The 20,000-nt window shown below is 44.3% G+C and overlaps 1 long non-coding RNA gene across 1 annotated transcript; it reads left to right on the top strand.

The window, feature by feature from the left end:
* Positions 1-6,150: 6,150 nt before the first annotated feature.
* LOC134435854 (uncharacterized) lies at positions 6,151-7,924 on the top strand. Its single transcript, XR_010032110.1, has 4 exons — positions 6,151-6,260; positions 6,482-6,574; positions 6,772-6,940; positions 7,282-7,924. It is a non-coding gene; the product is annotated as an uncharacterized LOC134435854 (long non-coding RNA).
* The last annotated feature ends 12,076 nt before the right edge of the window (positions 7,925-20,000 follow it).

Genomic DNA, 20,000 nt, shown 5'->3' on the forward strand with positions numbered 1-20,000 from the left:
CTGCTTCTAAAGACTGCTTTTGCCACTCTTTAAGGCAAACAATTGTGTTTTTCCCAAATTTAATTTTGGGAAAAACAATTGTTTGTTTTTTAAGGCAAGACAATTGTTTGTTTTTTAAGGCAAACAATTGTGTTTTTTCCCAAATTTAATTACTCTGGTCGAGGTCACGTGCTTAAAATGAATCTAAAATGAACGAAATGACGGTCGAGTGGCTCCCCCAGTTATGATCCGATTACCATCGTTCACTTCAGGGAGCCGTTCAAAAGAACCGGCTCGTTTGTGGACACACCTCTAACGTCCAGAGGCTGAAACTGGGGCTTGTGATGTAAACTACGGTAGTAGTGATTAGTGTTGCACCGGTGGTATCGGTATCGGCGAGTACCAACAAATTGTGGCACCGATACCATTTACAGATGCTCATATGGCACTTGACACGCAGCCTTGATCTTAGTTATTTTGTATCAGAGGTATTTAAAAAATATAAAAAAAAGTTCTACTGGATTCACTATGTACAGTATTACTTTTTCCTGTTTAACAAAGGTAGGCGGCAGCCTGACAAAGCCATGATAGCAATGATGTTACATCCAAGTAGTAGCCTATGCAGCTCTCCATATACTGTATGTAAATGTCAAACAGAGTAGTATCGGTATGGTATCGGTATCAGTATTGGCCGATACTGCACAGTCGGGTATCGGGTATCGGTTTCGGGGCCAAAAAATGGTATCGGTGCAACACTAGTAGTGATATCCAATGAGAAAAAAATTTGACATCAAAAAGCGACAACAGACTCTGTGATGCAAACTAGTTGCTGGGAGCAGTCTGACAACAAGAAGCAAAAGACAAAAAAGACAACACAGACCTCTCATGATTGAACGTAAAGTGGGATATCCGATCAGGGTAGTGATTCCAAGAACATGGCTAAGTGATAAATCCGGCAAAGTGAACATACAGAAAGTGGTAAACTAAAGTGCTAAGAGACAGCGTGCAGGCATCCTTCAGTGAATAAAACCAGGACTCCAGCTCTTCTACTAGATGGTTTACCACTACCTCAAGGTTAAATTAACCTGGTCTACTTAGAGAGAAGAGTTCATCTTAAAAAGCAGACATGTTTCCACCTCACCAGGTCTTCATCAGGCCCTGATGAAGACCTGGTGAGGTCAAAACATGTTGGCTTTTTAGTATAACCCTAGCCCAGTAACATTAAAGGCTTTTTAATGTAACTTCCCGTTTGGACACCTTATTTTGGAGTGTCTGGATGAACTCTTCTCTCTACATGAACTGATCCCCGATATCCAAGAGCACCCAACAAACTCCAATGAACACACTGAAGACTGCTTGGGCTTCCAGCCACCTGTGTGCTTAACCTGGTTTACTATTGATCCAGGTTCTTGAAATAGTCCCCCCTGGGCAGCTGACACCCAGAAGTGGCAAGATCAGCAACAACCGACAGACAACAGCGAAACTACAAGGTCCCCCCAACTCTTTGAATCAAAACAAAAACCCTATCAGTTATTTTCAGATGTAACCCACATCACTGTTGACCTATCACGATTGAATAAAAGCTAGACAGTTATGCAATTAGGAAGCAGACAACGAGAAGCGACAAGATCAACAACAAGAGTCTCCTCAGGGACTTCCAGGGCCTGAATCTGGGGCCTGTGACGACCGGGAGTGACCTGACTCAGGGGGTGGGTGTATTTTTTTTCTTTTTTTGAAGAGCACTGAGTTCTTTATGTAAGAGACCCAGTCTAGCCTAGTCAGAAGTCAGACTGACTGGCCTCCTTGCTTGCGTGCCTGTCTGTCTGCATGCATGCATGCATATGTGTGTGACTGAGACGAGAGAGAGAGAGAGAGAGAGAGAGAGAGAGAGAGAGAGAGAGAGAGAGAGAGAGAAAGCAGAGTTATGGCCTCTAATCTGGCCCAGACAAACTCCCTGACCTCCTCCAGCCCTCCCCATCTGCATGGCCTGATGAAAAGGGCACGTGAGGACTGTTGTTTCTCTGTGCCTCTGTGTGTGTGTGTGTGTGTGTGTGTGTGTCTACCTGTGTGTGTGTGTGTGTGTGTGCCAGTGTGTGTGTGTGTGTGTGTGTGTGTGTGTGTGTGTGTGTGTGTGTGTGTGTGTGTGTGTGTGTGTGTGTGTGTGTGTGTGTGTGTGTGTGTGTGTGTGTGTGTGTGTGTGTGTGTGTGTGTGTTGCCAGGAAGTGAGTGTATTGGAATATGAAAGCAGGATTGTACAGAGGAGGAGGAGGGTGGGTGGGTGAGGCACTGAGGAGCAAGGGACAGGGGGGCAGGAGGGCAGGGGACAGGCAGCGGCGGTGACGTGAAGTGAAGAGTGGTGTGGTTTGGTGGGGTGAAAGATTAAACAGAGAGCAAGAGGCTGGGCAGGTGGAGAAGGGGATTTACACAGAGAGAGAGAGAGAGAGATAGAGAGAGAGAGAGAGAGAGAGAGAGAGAGAGAGATAGAGAGAAAGACAGAGAAAGACAGAGACAGCGAGAGATGTCAACATGTTCCTATTGTTACTGAAGTTTGATCTATGGTACGCATTTTGTTGTCAACTTGAGCATTTTTATATAGAGGGAGGTAAAGACAGATGGACAGAGAAAGAGATACACTGTAAAAAAAACAAAATTTTTGGTAGTAAGCTTAGGTAGTACTTAGCAAGCTTGTTTTTTCTAATTTCAAGTAAAACAAAAGCATCCAGTCAATCTTAATTTAAGTACAAATCACCAAATGACTAAGTGACTACGTAGTAACTAATTAAAAAGTTACTAAGTAAAAACTAAGTTATAAATAAGTACTTTTGAGCTAGAACATCAGTTTTTGTTTTTTGGTTTTCATGTTAAAAGCAAAACTTGCTTGTAATAATTACATGTTGTGAAGAAAAAACTGGCTTGTCCCAGGGACAAATGTCTAAATAGTGTAAAAGTTTTATTTCAAAACTAGGCCTACTAGTTATCAGGTGAGTTTTACCTAAATTAACATTGACTAGATGTTTGTAGGCCTACTTAAAACTAGAAAAATAGGATTGCTAAGATTATTGCTTGAAAAGAGAAAAAAACTTTTCTTCACCAAGGCACTCCAAAAAGTATAGTTAAAAATGTCTTTACTGACACTGGTGTCAGTATCACTATGCCCTGAAGAAGGCTCAACTGCCGCTACGCGTGGGCAATTTTAAAAGTCCTTAATGGACATGTCATAATAATAAAGACATTTTTAACTTTTTTAAATGAACAATTTTTTAATTTATACTTTTTGGAGTGCCTTGGTGAAGAAAAGTTTTTTCTCTTTTCAAGCAACTTTTTTGACATTGAACCTTGAACCAAAGAGCACCCACAAGAATACTTTTTTCATCTTTCTAAAGGGACTGAGAACGCCCCTGACTTCCAAACATTGCTAAGATTATTGTTTGCACTACAGAGAGGGTGAATGAATGAGTGAGTGAGTGAGTGAGTGAGTGAGTGAGTGAGTGAGTGAGTGAGTGAGTGAGTGAGTGAGTGAGTGAGTGAGTGAGTGAGTGAGTGAGTGAGTGAGTGAGTGAGTGAGTGAGTGAGTGAGTGAATGAGTGAGTGAGTGAGTGAGTGAGTGAGTGTGTTGCAGCGGTGAGGTTGTTGTTGTCGTTGTATTCAATTCTTTATCAGCTCATCCGTGTTTTTGTTTGGAAGCTCGCACTGTTCTTCAGGAAGCTGTGAGCATTGGCATGCCTCCATTTCACACACACACACACACACACGCACGCACGCAGGCAGGCACACACACACACACACACGCAGGCATGCACACACACGCAGGCATGCACACACACACAGTCACGCACACACGCAGGCACGCACACACACAAACACACACACACACACACACACACACACACACACACACACACACACACACACACACACACACACACACACACACACCTCCCCAGACTGCTGCTCCTCCTCTCTCCCTCCCTACTCCACACACCCACCCAGACGCACACACACACACACACACACACACACACACACACACACACACACACACACACACACACACACACACACACACACACACACACACACACACACACACACAGCTGTATCCCTCTGCCCGCCCGCCAGGCCGCCGTCCATCTCTGCAGGGTGCCTCCTCTGCCGGCCCTGCCTGCCACAATGCATCTCATTCCCCTACCAGCATGCAGCACTTCCTTGCCCTTAACAAACAAAACACACGTGCACGCACGCACGCACCTGCACGATACACACACACACACACACACACACACACACACACACACACACACACACACACACACACACACACACACACACACACACACACACACACACACACACACATGCACGATACACACACACACACACATGTGCACGATACACACACATGTGCACGGCACACACACACATGTGTGCCCACACACACACACACACACACACACACACACACACACACACACACACACACACACACACACACACACACACACACACACACACACACACACACACACACACACACACACACACACACACACACACACACACGTGTGCACTGACAAACACACTCATCCACTCCAATATGGTCCAGCTGCGTCTTGTCCAGCTAATACCGCTACGCCCATTCCTCCTTACTAGACCGCCCTCACAGTAACGCCCCTTTGGCTGTTCAAGTTTCTGAAGTCAGTTGCTGCCGAATGACAACACAAGCGCCGCGCAGGACTTTTTAAAACGACTGTAAGGATTTCGCTGCAGCGATCACTCAACTGTAGGTAAGATTTCGATATTAAATGCATGAATATACATAACGGTTACTTTACGAGTTGACTTTCAGTCGGAGGGCGAACATTTAACCACCTCGGCCCACCAACTAGCGGTGTTGGCTAATGTTTTTTTTTAGCTTCAAGGCAAGCTAACAGGCCGCCCTTCGTAAGTTTGTTTCAGATGTTGTGTGTGTGTATTTGTCATAACGTACAGCACTAAGTTATGGGCAGACAAAACAACTATTATTCCTGTGTAATTACCATTCTTGTGACTACTTCACTGCATATATTAAGCAGGAAACTGCCTTTGGTTCCCAAAATATGAACATCTGTTGCCCTTCATACCCCACTACAGGCTTCACTGCCTGGGAAATCTGTGTCCAACCTGGTAGCTAGCTAGCCAGCCTGGTCAGAATGGACAAAGGCAGCACATCTCAGAATCTTGTTACGACAATACGAGGCAAATGTGAATGGAGTACATCGTTATGTGTAAGATAAGACGTTAACATGACAAGGGTGAGATGAAAGATACTAAGGGCTAGCCAGACTAGAATAAAAGTTAAGTAGCCCTACCACGAAAAGTTCATTCATAAACGTTTTGACGGTCTTTCGAATGGTTATCGGATGGTGTGCTTGCTTGCTTAAATATCATAAAGTTCGCCACAAAGTGATCACGAAATGATCTCCGTATTAATAACAGTTTCGTGGTTTGTTACTCGTTTGAATAAACGTATAGTTTTGACATCCCTTTCAAATGACACGCGGAAGTTTTGAATATTTGTTGTACCACGAACTATCACGAAATTATGCTGGGCCAAAAGGTGTTTATACAGTAGTTTCTTCCTGTGCTGCGTTGTGCACGTCTGTTTCATCATCTGAGCTATCAGTTGTGTTTCTTTGAAGCAAAGATGTATAGAATAGCACTGAAAGTCGGAGGTGTCATATTTGTTCAACCTGGTGTTAAACGTAATTTCAATTCTTGACCAGTGCATGTAAAGAAATTGAAAATAAAACCGACTTGACTTGTCATTGGGTCTGATTTTAAATGTGCCATATAGTTCAATGTGGGAGCAGGTTCACACACTAAATAAGACACTAAGGTCAAGCACAAGCAGATAAAAAAAAAAAAATCTCAGAGCAGATTAGAGCAGACGTTTCAGGTTGCTGCCATCAGAGAGTATTGACTTGACCTTAGTGTCTTTAGTGTGCTCCCACATTGAGCTCTACTTTTTGGGTCCATGCACCTACTTATTTCTAAACATCTAGAGCGCAACAATACCCCTGCCTCCTGATATGCCATATAACCTGTATCTCTCCAAGTGTGTGTGTGTATGTGTGTGTGCGTGTGTGTGTGTGTGTGTGTGTGTGAGAGAGAGAATGTGTGCACGTAGATATAAGAAGTTGGGGTTGATGATCCACATGATGGTGATGGACCAGGACAGCTCTGGACCTCCTGACTGGCAGCTCCATCCTCAACCTCTCTTCCTGCCCTTCACACGTGTGCAGGTAAGGCCAATTTTTAAAAACTCACTACATTGTCTGAGGCAAAAGTAGGAGAAAAGGAGTGTGCGAGTGAGTGTCACCCGGTCATTATACATGTGACCCTTAAAGGGCGTGTGTGTGTCCTAGAACCAAGACAGTGGCAGTGTGTGTCTGTCTGCCTTTGGTTAAGGGTATCTTTAAGATACTACCTTGTTGTGGTAACATAATTTTGCTATTTCTGACAGGCAGCCAGTTTTCTGAAAGATGGTTGATGTCAGTACCAACATGTTGTGATGGAGGCTTCCACCTGAGCTGAACACAGAAACTTGCACACAGTGGTGAGTAAATCACTGAATCTGCTTTGTTCTGCACTAGACCAATAAGTATAGTACAGTAATAGTGACCCCTGTACAGGTCAGACGCTCTGTAACTCTTCAGCCTGGAGTTCTGCATTAAAATGATGGGTGTGATTTTTATGTAGTGTATTCTATGTATACCCTCTCGTGTGTGTGTGTGTGTGTGTGTCTGTGTGCAGTTGGAAGCAGTCGTTCCTGCTCAGCATCGATATGCCAGTAATGGGTTTGATGAGCCACAGCATGGTGATGGGCAATCCGCATCAGGACCAGGGCAGCTCACAAGGAGAACCTCCTGCCCTGCCTCGTCATCCTCAACCTCCCATCTCCCTGCTCTTCACACATGTGCAGGTGAGGCCAACCTCTAAAATGCACACTTGACTTGAGGCAAAGGGGGAGAATAGGCCTGCGTGCCTGCGTGCCTGCGTGCCTGCGTGCCTGCCTGCGTGCGTGCCTGCCTGCGTGCGTGCCTGCCTGCGTGCGTGCCTGCCTGCCTGCCTGCCTGCCTGCGTGCCTGCCTGCCTGCGTGCCTGCGTGCTACACTTTAAGACAGTAGCAGTGTGTGGGGGGGGGCGTGTGCACAAGCATATGCACATGGTCATGTCATGGTCATGTCTTTCTGTAGGTAGATAGGGGGTGCTTGTTTTTGTCTTTATTTTCATTCATAACATTAGCATGCCTTTTTTTGACAGGCACGGAGCCAGTTTTCAGAGGGAGGGCTGATGACACCAGCAACTTTGGTGAACCTGATCAACCCAGCACCAACCACTGTGCCCCTCCTCCTCTGCCAACTGCACCACATGGCTCCACCATCTCAAAAAGGCACAGACACTACTCCTACTACTTCCTGCGAAGGATGAGAGAAGAGCCGACCGCCCCACATCGGCACTCACCACCTTCTACAGGGGTGTCATTGAGAGCATCCTGACCAGCAGCCTCTCTGTCTGGCAGCCGTCAAGCTGAAGACTAGAAGGCAGTACAGAGAGTGTGGTGAGAACGGCAGAAAAGCTCATAAGATCACCCCTACCAGCCATTCAGGATCTGTACACTTCACACTGTTCCAAGAGGGCAATGAACATCATAAAGACACAACTCATCCAGCATACAGACTGTTCTCCCTACTACACAAGCACACTGGGAAACGGCTTCTTTCCACAAGCCATCAGACTCCTCAACGCACTGAAGAAAACCACATGAATATTCCAAGGACACTGGAGAATATTCCATGAACACTTCTTTCACCATGCCACTTACACTTTACTCATTGCTCCTTATATACAGCATCTTCACATCACCTGTATGATCTCCTCCTGCCATGTGTGTGTGTGTGTGTGTGTGTGTGTGTGTGTGTGTGTGTGTGTGTGTGTGTGTGTGTGTGTGTGTGTGTGTGTGTGTGTGTGTGTGTGTGTGTGTGTGTGTGTGTGTGTGTGTGTGTGTGTGTGTGTGTGTGTGTGTGTGTGTGTGTGTGTGTGTGTCCACTGTGTTTGTGTATTTATTGTCCATCAGTATGTTAATCTTCTTATTGCACACTGTTTGTGTCTCTGTGTGACTGTATTTATTGTATGTATCAGTCTTTATTTCATGCCAATGCATTATTTTTAGTTATTAGTTAAACTGCACATTGGAGACTGGTCAAACACAATTTCAAACTTTGTGTTAACCCTCCATAGATTTTTATTTAAAAAATGGAGTCTAATCTACTGTACTACACAGGCTATCAACAGACCACACAGTTGAGTGCTGTTTTATGCACTCTGAATATGAGAAGGAGAGGTAACCGTTCACACTTCATAGTGTAAAAGTAAACAGAAATAAATTTTCACATTTCATTCCTGTCTCGTTCACTTCTTTCAGCAATGTATGTGGCCTACATGCAGGGAAGCTGACAGGGGGGGGCAAAGGGGTCCGTTGACCTGGGCCCAGTGAGACGAGGGGTCCAGGAATGGGTCCTCATTACATTGTATGTAGTCTATGTATTGAGTGGGGGGCCCTTTCAGATGACTTTGTCCTGGGCACAGCCAAAGCTGTCAGCGGTCCTGATTATGTACGCACAAACACTGGTTATGATGGTAGGAAAAATGTTCTCTGTTTTCTGATGGCCTTTGAATTAAGACAGGCCAATCTGGAACCTCTCCTGGATAAAGAGGTAAGCTTCAATAGTGTGACCTCACTCCTAAATCATAGACAGACATGGAGTATGGTAGGCCTATGGTAATGAAGAAATTGTTTTTCTCCAATAAAACAAACAAATAGCCTATTGCTATTTCAAATACTATTTCATATATTTTTTAATTAATATCTGCTCTTTCTAAGCTGACCACATTGCCACATAAATGTGGTGAGGTGACACTCATTACTTTAAAAAGTCGGGAATGTGTTGCTGATGTTTTACATCGTTTCAAACTTTTCTAAGTAGCCTATATCATGTCTTACCAAGTGAACAACCTCGCCAAAAAGGGTTTTTTAATTATTATTATTTTTCCGGGTGTGTTAATATCCTGGAAAGGATGTTTAATCATATAGCCTACACAGTGTTAACAGTGACCTCGACACACACAGCTAGGTAAGGTAATGTCAACGTCGTTGTGTTGACATTTTGGCGACCTGGTATGTTGCTATGACAAATTTGTGCATAGCGACACGAGTCCTAAACAGTAGGCTACAATGTCCGAGGTACGGGAAGACAAAGCAAAAGACATATTGGGATTAGAAAACGTGTGATTTATCTCACTTTCTTACATAAATGGTTGAGAACATTATGTCAGTGGAATGTTCAGTGAAACGTTTCTCTGGAAGATAACAATTTGCACGGGATATCTTTGTAACAAACATGGAGCCTTCATCCGGAAATGGCCTTGAAAATGACATCATGCAGTATCCCTTCACGATTGGCCAATACGGCAAATGCCGGGAACGCCCATGGGCGTGCTTGCATTAAGGGTGGAACTGTTTTACTGCAGCTGGACCCTTCTCATCCGCTCAGCAGTGTACATTTGCACATAGATACATACAGTGAAAGTACACACACACACACACACACACACACACACACACCGTCAGAAACACAGCTACCTGTACTCTTGCCAAGAGAGGTGAGTGTTGTCACCAAAAATGACGTTAGCCTTGAGAGCGAGCCAGAGAAGCAGGGGAAACAGGGAGGATAGAGAGAGGAGCGCGGAAAATTCCAGAGTGGGGATTTTACACTTTGGCCCCCAGCAGATGAGTAGAGAGAGAGGGGGGAGGTGTGGGGGTGATAACAAACTAAGGGAATTAGAGAATTATGGAGAGAAAGCTGAAAGCTGTATACCTTTTTTAATTGAATTGAGTTGAATTGAATTTAATTGAATTCAATTGAACTGAGCTGACCTGCATTGAGAAAACTTTGAAAAAATACTCTTCTATTTTTTGCTTTTTGCACAAGTCACTTTGCCTATAGAGCAGGGGTCCCCAAACTTTTTTTCTCTGGGAGCCACATTACCGTTCCTGACTGTGATCAGGGGCCGGGATCAATCATGTGGGCTGTATACTAGGCCACTGCCTGTTATAGCCATAAGTTATAGCACAAAATAGTTCATCATTACAAGTGATTTGCAAAAGAAGTGAGTACTTCACATGTTTTTCAATTTGAAATACCACATGTATTCCTTTTAATTTCTAATAACCATGTAAAAATAGCAAGGAAAGGTTAGAAAAATATGATGATTGACAGTTTATGAGTGATACAATAGAAATGGTAGGCTGGTTTATATTACAGTGAGATGAGAAACTATCAAGACAAGAAACTTCTGGTGATTCACACTACATTAGTGAAATTTTGATTTTTTTTTTTCTGTGAGGATTGCTCCTTTGGACCAGTTCAAATGTTGAGGTGCACAGAGGTGGAGGGCTGGTCAAAGGGACATGGCGGGCCGCATCCGGCCCACGGGCCTTAGTTTGGGCACCCCTGCTATAGAGCATCAGATGGTCTGAGGTGTACGATGAGCATTGAGTCTTTCCTTGATTGTAGAGAAAAGTAACTGAAATGACCCCAGTGTTTGAGGAGCATCATGATCGCTCTTGACAGTTCTGTTACATATGAGCGATTCTACTATTCGACTGCGCTTTTGGCAAAAGCAAAATTATCAGTATTTCAATTATCAGTATTTTTTTTCAACTAAATGACCTAAATGTTTACATAGTGTATATATTTAAGTTTTCAAACAAACAAATTGCCAAGCTTAATCTTAAATCATTTGATAAATACTCTAATGAAAGCGAACATTTGCTTGATTATTTTATCAACAATGTTATGGACAAATACTATGTAATTTCAAACATATATAAAAGTGCTACAGAGTTGAAACAATATACTTTTGAAAGTGCTTATGTCCCTTAACAATATTGTTATCATTAATCTGTGCAACTGATATACAGTAGAAAATGTAATTGTTGAGCTTCATAAGTAGGATTTTATGATTCACTGTGATACAGACTGACACATTTTTCATTATAAATCCCTGTAACGTCTGATTTGAATTTAGCCACCCTCCTTACACAAGACTTCCTTCAGACATAGTCCCTCGTGTCTGTTCATAGGATTTTTCCAACACATAAGGGATCAATAGCACAAAAAAACTTTCAAAACAGTCAACCGTGTTACTCAACTGTGTTACGGTCAACAGTGCAGGGGAACAAGTCGGCACTTTTTTTTAGGAGAAAAAACAGAGCAGACAAACCCATCTCCATAGAACACAAATTATTTTGTTTGTTTGTCTGTCAATATGGAGATACATTGGCAAAAACATACTCCTCCTCAACCATCATAGCTGATGCGTAACACCATTGATGGTAACACGGCTTGACATTTCAGCCATTTTTATGGTGTTGTGCTAACTGAGGACCTCAGAAGTTCCACCACAACACCTTAATCAATTCATGTATTTGTATGCTTTATCTGTGTTTTTCTACATGTGATTTCTAATTCAGATTCTTATGAATATGTTTATAACACAGTTGACAGGCAATTTTCCCGCTATGAGAAATGAAAAAGAATGGATTAAATTATGGAAGGATGGAGCTCAAAACTTACCAAAAAGTCTTACCATATCCTGCCCAAGAGGTTATGACATCACATGATGTTATTCGTATGACGCCTAAGACCAAACCATTACTGATTTATGGAGGGGGTTTCAGACCGTGACACGGTTAACACAGTTTTCGTGGACACACACAAAATGGCAAATTTCATGCATAATGGAAAGCACAGTGGTCTTTCTGACAGTTTTGTCATATTGTGATTAGATCCGGAAAAGGCAGGATAATAGGGTTTTTCAGACTATCCGGATCCGGCAGGATCTTAAGCAGTGGATCCGGTATCCGGCAGTTACCTAAAAATTAGGATCTGGGGCATCTATCTTTACGTAGCCTAGGCTTTTCAGGCAGTCTTTCACAACCCCAATCGCTGCATGGAGTGAAAGCCCTTTGGAAGCGGCCGTTGCAGGCAGTTTGTTAGTAAGCCAATGAGTCTAAAAAATAGTTTGAGCCAACGTAATAAAAAGGGCCCACGTGTGCGAGTAGACTATGTGTTTCAACCCTTTCGTAGGATCCGGTATCCGGTTCCGGATCCGGCAGGATCTTAAGCAGTGGATCCGGTATCCGGCAGGATCCCAAAAAATCAGGATCCGGTGCATCTCTAATTGTGATGATTACTGTGAATCAACATTTGCAATCGTCTTGGGCAAAACAAGTTTCTTTACATGCTAATATGAAGACTGAATGTGACATTTGGAAAACAGGACGGCATGAAAACGCCCAAAACCATTGAAAAGTCGACTAACAGAGAACCAAAACATCCAACATCCAAAACACCATCCACATTCATAACCAGCAACCAGTCTTCATCCAGCCCTGCAGGGGGCAAACAACAGTGCAACAACAACAGCAAAGCACTCCCAACAGACTTCCTGTCAAGAGGCGGGACTTCCTGTCAGACGGCCATCTTAAGCCTCAGTTCAACATGTGCTCTGGAAGAGAAAGAAGCAAATGTTTGTTTAAAGCAAAAGCTTGGAAGATGACAAGCAAAACCAACTGAAGAAAAACTAAAGAATCCCTTAGTTCACTGGTCACACGCAACTGGTTTTCAACTGTCAAGTTCTGGTGTGTTTTTTGATTGTTTTTCCCTCAGTTCTGCTCGTGGATGGTGTTTTGGATGTTGGATGTTTTGGTTCTCTGAAAAGTCAACTTTTCACCTCCCACTTGACCTCTCGGTTCTGGAACCCAGAGAGGTCACAAGATTTGGTGATGGTCAGTGTTGTTTTTTTTCTCTTGGTTGTTGATTGTTGCTTTTGTTCCTCAACAGGCAGCAGAACAATGACACGTCATACATCTCTGTGCAGAATTGTTGAGGGGATTCTTTTTTTTCTTTGTTTACCTGACAGCACCCTTCTTGTCAGAGTTCACACTGATGACTCTGGCAAGTTTCTGCATCTTTGAGAGCAGCCACTGTTGAGGGTGGTGTTTTGGATGGATGCCACATCTCGAGCTGCAAGGAAGAGGTTCTCGGGCATCTTGCTTGGTTCTGGTCTTAATGTCTTCGGACACAAGCCCCTCCCACTTTGGCCTACTTCTGGCTAGGGTTTTTACCAGTAGCCCTTTCCATTTTGTTGCAGCTCTCCACACCCAGGAAACGACTTTGGTCTCCTTCGTTAGGCTGCTGAATTTTCTGTTCTTAGTCAGTTTTTTCACTGCGGAACCAGCTGGTGGTCTTTGGGGTTGAGTCTTAAGCTTGTTTCCACCTGCGGTGTTCTTTGGAGCATCACATTTTCTTTTGCCTGTGACTTTCACTGGGCTTCTTGTACCTCTAGATGGCGCATCGTGAGTGGTTTCCTTGAGCTGTGCTCTGGTCAGTGGTTTGGGTTTGAGAGTTTTCTCTCTTACCTCTTCCAGGAGTCTTTGACCCACTCTCTTTTTCTTTTTCGTGGAGAATTTTTTTGAGGTCATTGGGTTTGGTTCGTTACTTTTGACAGGGTAGCTGGCTTTCAGGCCGTTGTGATCTTCTCCTCTCCTTTGGTTTGGGAGAATGACTTGGTTGGATGATGCTTCTGATGCGAGCATGTCCCTCCCACTTTGGCCTGACTGGACCCAGGGTTTCAGAACTTTTCCTGTTTTCAGGGTATCTTCGACACCTCTGGTGTTCTTCTCCAGACTTTCCAGGTTGTGGGAGGTAACCACTTCATCGTCACTAGAGTCTTCCTCAAGGATCCTGCACTCCTCCTTCGGGTAAGTACACATGGACACCGTTGCAGTATCTCTTGTGGCCTTTCCACTTGTGTCACAGAGTTCTTGCTCTTTCACAGCTGTGGCCCTCATTGATTGAGCAAAGTAGGTTTTTGATGTGTGCTGCTGGACTGGCTGTGGTACTGACTGGGCCTGAGGATTGGTTTTCCACTTCTCCTCCTCTGCAGGTCTCTGCACCATCAGGAATTCGGCCTTTTTTGCCTCGAGGTTGTTCTTCAGCCTTCGTAAGCACTTAATCCTGCCATCCAATTCAGTCTCCTCATTGGGTAGCCATTCTTCCCACTCTTTGAATGTAGTCACTGCATTTGCGACAAGTTTCTTCATGGTATCCACCTGGTGCTCGTATCTGTCTTGGTTGACCAGGGACACAGGGATTGCACAAGCTTCTTCACAGGCCGACTCTGCTTCTTCAATGGAGAAGGTCAGTTCCCCCTCAGCGTACCTTGACCAGAGACTTGACTGCACATTGTTTCTGGCTTCTTCCAGTCTGATTTTGCAGTCTTCTTCGGTCTCTGAAAGGTCTGCTTCATCCGTGGGGTCCAGCTCCTTCTCCTCATCTTCCTCTCCGTCAGCCTCCGCTAGCAGACCAAGCTGGTACTCGTCGTTCGCGTAGTAGACATCCCTGGAGAGTGAGCAGAGTTCCATGTATTCTTTTTGAATGTCTGACTTTGTCAGGTGTCCAATTTCCCTCGAGAGGTAGTTTGCCTGCTTTGTGAAGACTGTTTTTGCTGAAGTCCTCTCCATCTTCAGCTGTTTGATAGACTTGCCAGTGGCTTCTTCCATTCTTGCAGTTCTCCTTGCGTAGACAAGGTCGACTGAGGCCGTTGATCCTGCCGTCTATTTTGCCTCGTCTCGCTGGTTTTCAACTGTCAAGTTCTGGTGTGTTTTGATTGTTTTTCCCTCAGTTCTGCTCGAACTTGAAAAGAGCCCGGTAGAGCAAGGAACAACTCGGGACAAGATGATTCCCCTTTTTGTTTTTTATTGAGTTCTTTTGTTGGTTTTGTTGTTGAAGGGGTTCAAGTTGTAGATAGGTTGAAAACCTTAAACATAAGAGAGATTGTGTTATTTTCACATTTAAGACAAGCACAAAATTAACATTGACATGTACTCAAGCAATTGGAATGGTTTGAGCCACTAATCAAAACAATTAGCTGCTTTGTCAAACTTAGCATTTTAGCCAACAGCAAACAAACTAAATGAAAATATTAACTTAGTCATTAACATTACATGAACTGGTCACATGCAACTGGTAGGATAAAGCCTTTTTTAAATACTTACCTTTTGTTGACTGTGGGAAAGGAATAACTTTATCCTGGATGTGTGCTTCACATGTGAAATGTCTGGTCCCAGTTGCCAAGTGTAGTTCATGTAATGTTAATGACTAAGTTAATATTTCCATTTAGTTTGTTTGCTGTTGGCTAAAATGCTAAGTTTGACAAAGCAGCTTATTGTTTTGATTAGTGGCTCAAACCATTCCAATTGCTTGAATACATTTCAATGTTAATTTTGTGCTTGTCTTAAATGTGAAAATAACACAATCTCTCTTATGTTTAAGGCTTTCAACCTATCTACAACTTGAACCCCTTCAACAACAAAAACCAACAAATGTACTCAATAAAAAACAAAAAGGGGAATCATCTTGTCCCGAGTTGTTCCTTGCACTACCGGGCTCTTTTCAAGTTTGAGCAGAACTGTGGGAAAAACAATCAAAAAACACACCAGAACTTGACAACCAGTATTAAATATTCATTCTTGCTGAGGGAAATAATGCCATGTCTACACTTTCTGTATTATAGGAAAGCTAAATGTGTGCTAATGTCCAAAACATCATTGGATGCAGTTAATAGTTAGTGGAATTGGCAAATAAAATCCATGAACTTAAAAGCGCAGTCGAATCGTAGAATCACCCATATACCTTTGTTTCCCTTTGTTCTTGTGTTCTTGTCATACCATGAGTACTCCCTCAATCATGCTTGTCCTCTATTCCAATTGCTTCTTTTCCACTGCCGGTTTTCTGGTAGGCCTACAGCTCCACACAGCGTGACTCGTCTGCCACTGTTTTCTTTTCGAATAGACATGACACAGGTCAATCGTAAAGCAAAAAGTGGCGGCTGAGTCGCGCTGTGTCGAGCTGTAGGCCTACCAGAAAACCGGCAATGGAAAAGAGGCAAATGTCACTATGCTCCATACATTTGTTGTTAATCCTCTTTTGAAAGTCGCTTTGGTTATAAAGCGTCTGCCAAATGCAATGTAATGTAATGTTAATATTTCATTCCCATGTACCCCCTGTTATGTGCTTGCGTACCCTAGTAGTGGTACCTGTACTCCTGGTTAGGAACCACTGAGTTGCACTGTTACAGCGCATTCATTACATTACATTGCATTTGACGTTTTTTTTTTTAACCAAAGCGACTTGCAATCGAGGATGTAATCATAGACAACATCACTAGCAGATACAAAGTGCACAGCAAATGTACAGAACAAAAAGTTCAGATGTTAAGTAGGGTTAATTCCTGTTTTAGAGTAAAGTATATTAGCACACGGTAGAGTAGAGTACACACACACATACACATCATGACATAGAGTCTGTCTCGGAACTGGGGCAGTTCAAGAATTAGTGTAGTAGATAGTCACGAAAGAGAAGAGTCTTTACTTGCTTCTTGAGGGTTGAAAGAGATGTGCTTAGTCTTGCTGTCTCTGGGAGATTGTTCCACCACTGAGGAAAAATGACAGAGAACAGTCTTGACTGGGATTGCTTGCGAGCAAGCGGCAATGCCAGACAGTTTGTGTCGGAGGAGCGTAGGTCTCTTTCAGGAACATAAGGCCTTAGTATATCCTTCAGATAAGCTGGAGCCGTTCCTGCAGTGGTTTTGTAGGCAAGGCTCAAGGCCTTGTGCTTGATCCGGGCAATGATTGGTAGCCAGTGCAACTCGGTGAATAGAGGAGTGACATGAGTCCTTTTGGGCTGAGTGAATACCAAATGTGCCGCCACACTCTGGACTATCTGCAGTGGTTTTGACGCAAAAGCAGGTAGACCTGCCAGGAGGGAGTTGCAGTATAGCCAACGCAGATTCTTGCTAGTCTCATTGTCTCACATATTCTTGCTAGTTTCCTTCGTTAGGTTGAAACAAAAGCAGCTCCATTAAGGAGCCCCAGTGTAATGCAATGCAATGATGACCCAATTCTGGTAATTCTCTCCTCTGTCCCTGGACAACTGACCCTTTTGTCCCCCCATCGTTGGCTCTGTACACTGCCACAGCTAGTCTCCTCTCATAAAGTTAAACAAAAGCAGTTCCGTTAAGGAGGACACAGTACAGGGGCCATGCTTGAAGACTCAGAGGAGAACTCTGAAATGGTGGATGACAAGTTTGAAAGCTGAACTATGTGCAACGTCTGTCTCAACAAATATTCACCAATTATTTCTCTCTATCTGTGTTTTCTCTCTCGCTGCACTGACTGGCTGTCCATATATTTGTGTGTGTGTGTGTGTGTGTGTGTGTGTGTGTGTGTGTGTGTGTGTGTGTGTGTGTGTGTGTGTGTGTGTGTGTGTGTGTGTGTGTGTGTGTGTGTGTGTGTGTGTGTGTGTGTGTGTGTGTGTGCGCGCGCGTGTGTGTGTGTACGTATGTGTGTGCATGTGTGTGTGTGCGTGTGTGTGTGTGTGTGTGTGTGTGCATACGTGCATGCATGTCTGTGTATTTTGTGTGTTTTTAGCTCACTCATCTAACCTCGCCTAACCTCGTTTTGATTGCGAGGAGCGATAGAGAGAGAAGACAGAGACACGGTCGAGCCAAATCTCTAGAGGCTCGTCTATGGTTTCCAGCCACATCTTTAATTAGCATCTGTCTGATTGGAAAGGCCCGAGTCGAGGCTCTGTCTTTGTCTTGGACTTTTTTTGTTTTAATATGGTATGATGATGACAATGACAAGACCTCAACTGACGTTTGTTTGTCTCCGTGAAACAAAACAAAAAAATATTTTTGTGTGAGTGAATACTTGCATAACTGTGTGTGTGTGTGTGTGTGTGTGTGTGTGTGTGTGTGTGTGTGTGTGTGTGTGTGTGTGTGTGTGTGTGTGTGTGTGTGTGTGTGTGTGTGTGTGTGTGTGCGCGCGCGCGCACATCTGTGTATTCATGTGTGCATGCGTGTGTCTGGATGTGGGTGCTATGTGTCTGAGTGTGTCGCTGTCTCAGTCAGGTTTAGACATATGCCTGTTACACAGCAGGGCATGGCGTGGCGTGGTGGCAGTGAGAAGACAACTGTCTTTCTGCCGCGTCTCGGGCGATGTGATCTACTCTGCCTTTCATGATGACTGCGTTGGCATGCACGGCCATTCCTGTTCAAAATCCCTTCATGGCCAGTGCTATTTTGCTACTTTGCCATTCATTTCAACGGGACACCACCGACTGCCACCGTGAAAATTCCTCTCGACTCGATTTTCCAAATGCCATGGGGTACGGAGCCGTCTCCCGTGCTGCTACCGCCCGACTACCGCCGTGTTGGTGTGAAACTCATCTGTTTCCATGTATTTTTGCTGCCGCCGGTAAAAATCGCTTCATTCCCGTCAACGGCGTCACGGCCAGTATGAAAGAGGCCTTAGTCACTTTGGCTGAATACAATGTAATACAATGTAAGGAAAGGCTGAGTTTCCCAGGCAAACTTACTAAGCGCGTGTCATGCGTGCATGTGTGTTTGCGAGTGCGTACTCATATGAAAAGGCCCTTATGGATAGAGTCTCCCTTGGGGTGCAGATCTTAAAGAGCCGAGGAGTCAAGAAAATGAGGCTAGCCGGGCTAATGGTTTGGGAGATGGTCTTACAATCAGAGGGGGTTACAGGTTACAGGTTTGAATCTCACCCTTACAGGTACCTCTGTCTCGATACCTCCATCCATGGCTGAAGTCCCCCTGAGCAAAGCACCTAACCATACATTGCTCCAGGGACAGTAAACAATGCAGTCGCTTTGGATAAAGCGTCAGCTAATGTAATGAGTGAAGGAAATCCCATGCTGCTTTCCAGTCGTTCCGATCCGAAAGACAGCATGGATTCTATCTCTCAGCAAGGGTATCAGATCTCGGGCTACAATCAGAGAGCAGGTAGGGATGGAAAGGCGATGACTGCTGATTGTTTGAATAGATACGACTGACACCATTGGCTTATGGCAGTGGTTCCCAAACTTCTCTCCTTGCGCACCCCCTTGTACATTTCAATGTGGTTCACGCACCCCCTACCCGAATGTTTTGCAGTACTTATGGCCACTCCAACATGCCTTCACTGCACAAATCATTGCACATTGTGCAGAGTTATTTAGGGACTCCTCATTTCCAAAAGACTTGATGTTTCCTCAAGCATACAATTCACCATACAATTAAAAACGGCTTAATTTTCATTAATGCTTTATAAAACACACATATCCGCCATTGCTCAATTCAGCTCGCGCACCCCCTTGTGGCAGGCCGCGCACCTCCAGGGGTGCACGCACCCCAGTTTGGGAAACCCTGGCTTATGGGATACATATATGCAAAGTTACACATTCGCAACACCAAATAAACGGTCCTAGGAGAAATTGCATAGCCTTCAGACTATCTCACTTGTGACATTGTCTGGTGTTAACCAGGCATGTTAAGTCCTGCGCTTGTAGGAATTGAGAAGAGGAGGGGAGGCAAGTGAATAAGCGAGAGGGAGAGAGGTGAAGCGTTGAAGAGGAGAGGAGAGGAACGGGGAATAGTCAAAGAGTTGAGGGGGCGAGGACAGGAGGAGAGGAGAAGAAGAGAGGAGGATAAGAGTCAAGCGACACAGTTGAACCACAACGCTGAGGGCCAAAGCTGTGACCAAAGCTAACCCTCTTTGGCACGAAAACAGAGGGAAAAAATCCTCTCGTCTCCATCGTGTTGCCTTGCGGTATCAGACAAGGAACAGATAGAGGATTACTCAACCCCTGCTACCCCTGTGCTCGCTCCAGCCTCCCACATAGACCCGACTCCAAACAAACTCCCTCCGTCCAGGGCCACTGACAGCTCTGGCAGGGCCCAGGACAAAATAATCTGAAAGGCCCCCCCACACCCATTACATGCTATGAAATAAGAATCCAATTCTGGGCCTCATCTCTTCCTGGGCCTGAGAAAACGGACTCCTTTGTCCC

The sequence above is a fragment of the Engraulis encrasicolus genome, chromosome 20, assembly GCF_034702125.1.
Source record: "Engraulis encrasicolus isolate BLACKSEA-1 chromosome 20, IST_EnEncr_1.0, whole genome shotgun sequence".
Lineage (NCBI taxonomy): Eukaryota > Metazoa > Chordata > Actinopteri > Clupeiformes > Engraulidae > Engraulis > Engraulis encrasicolus.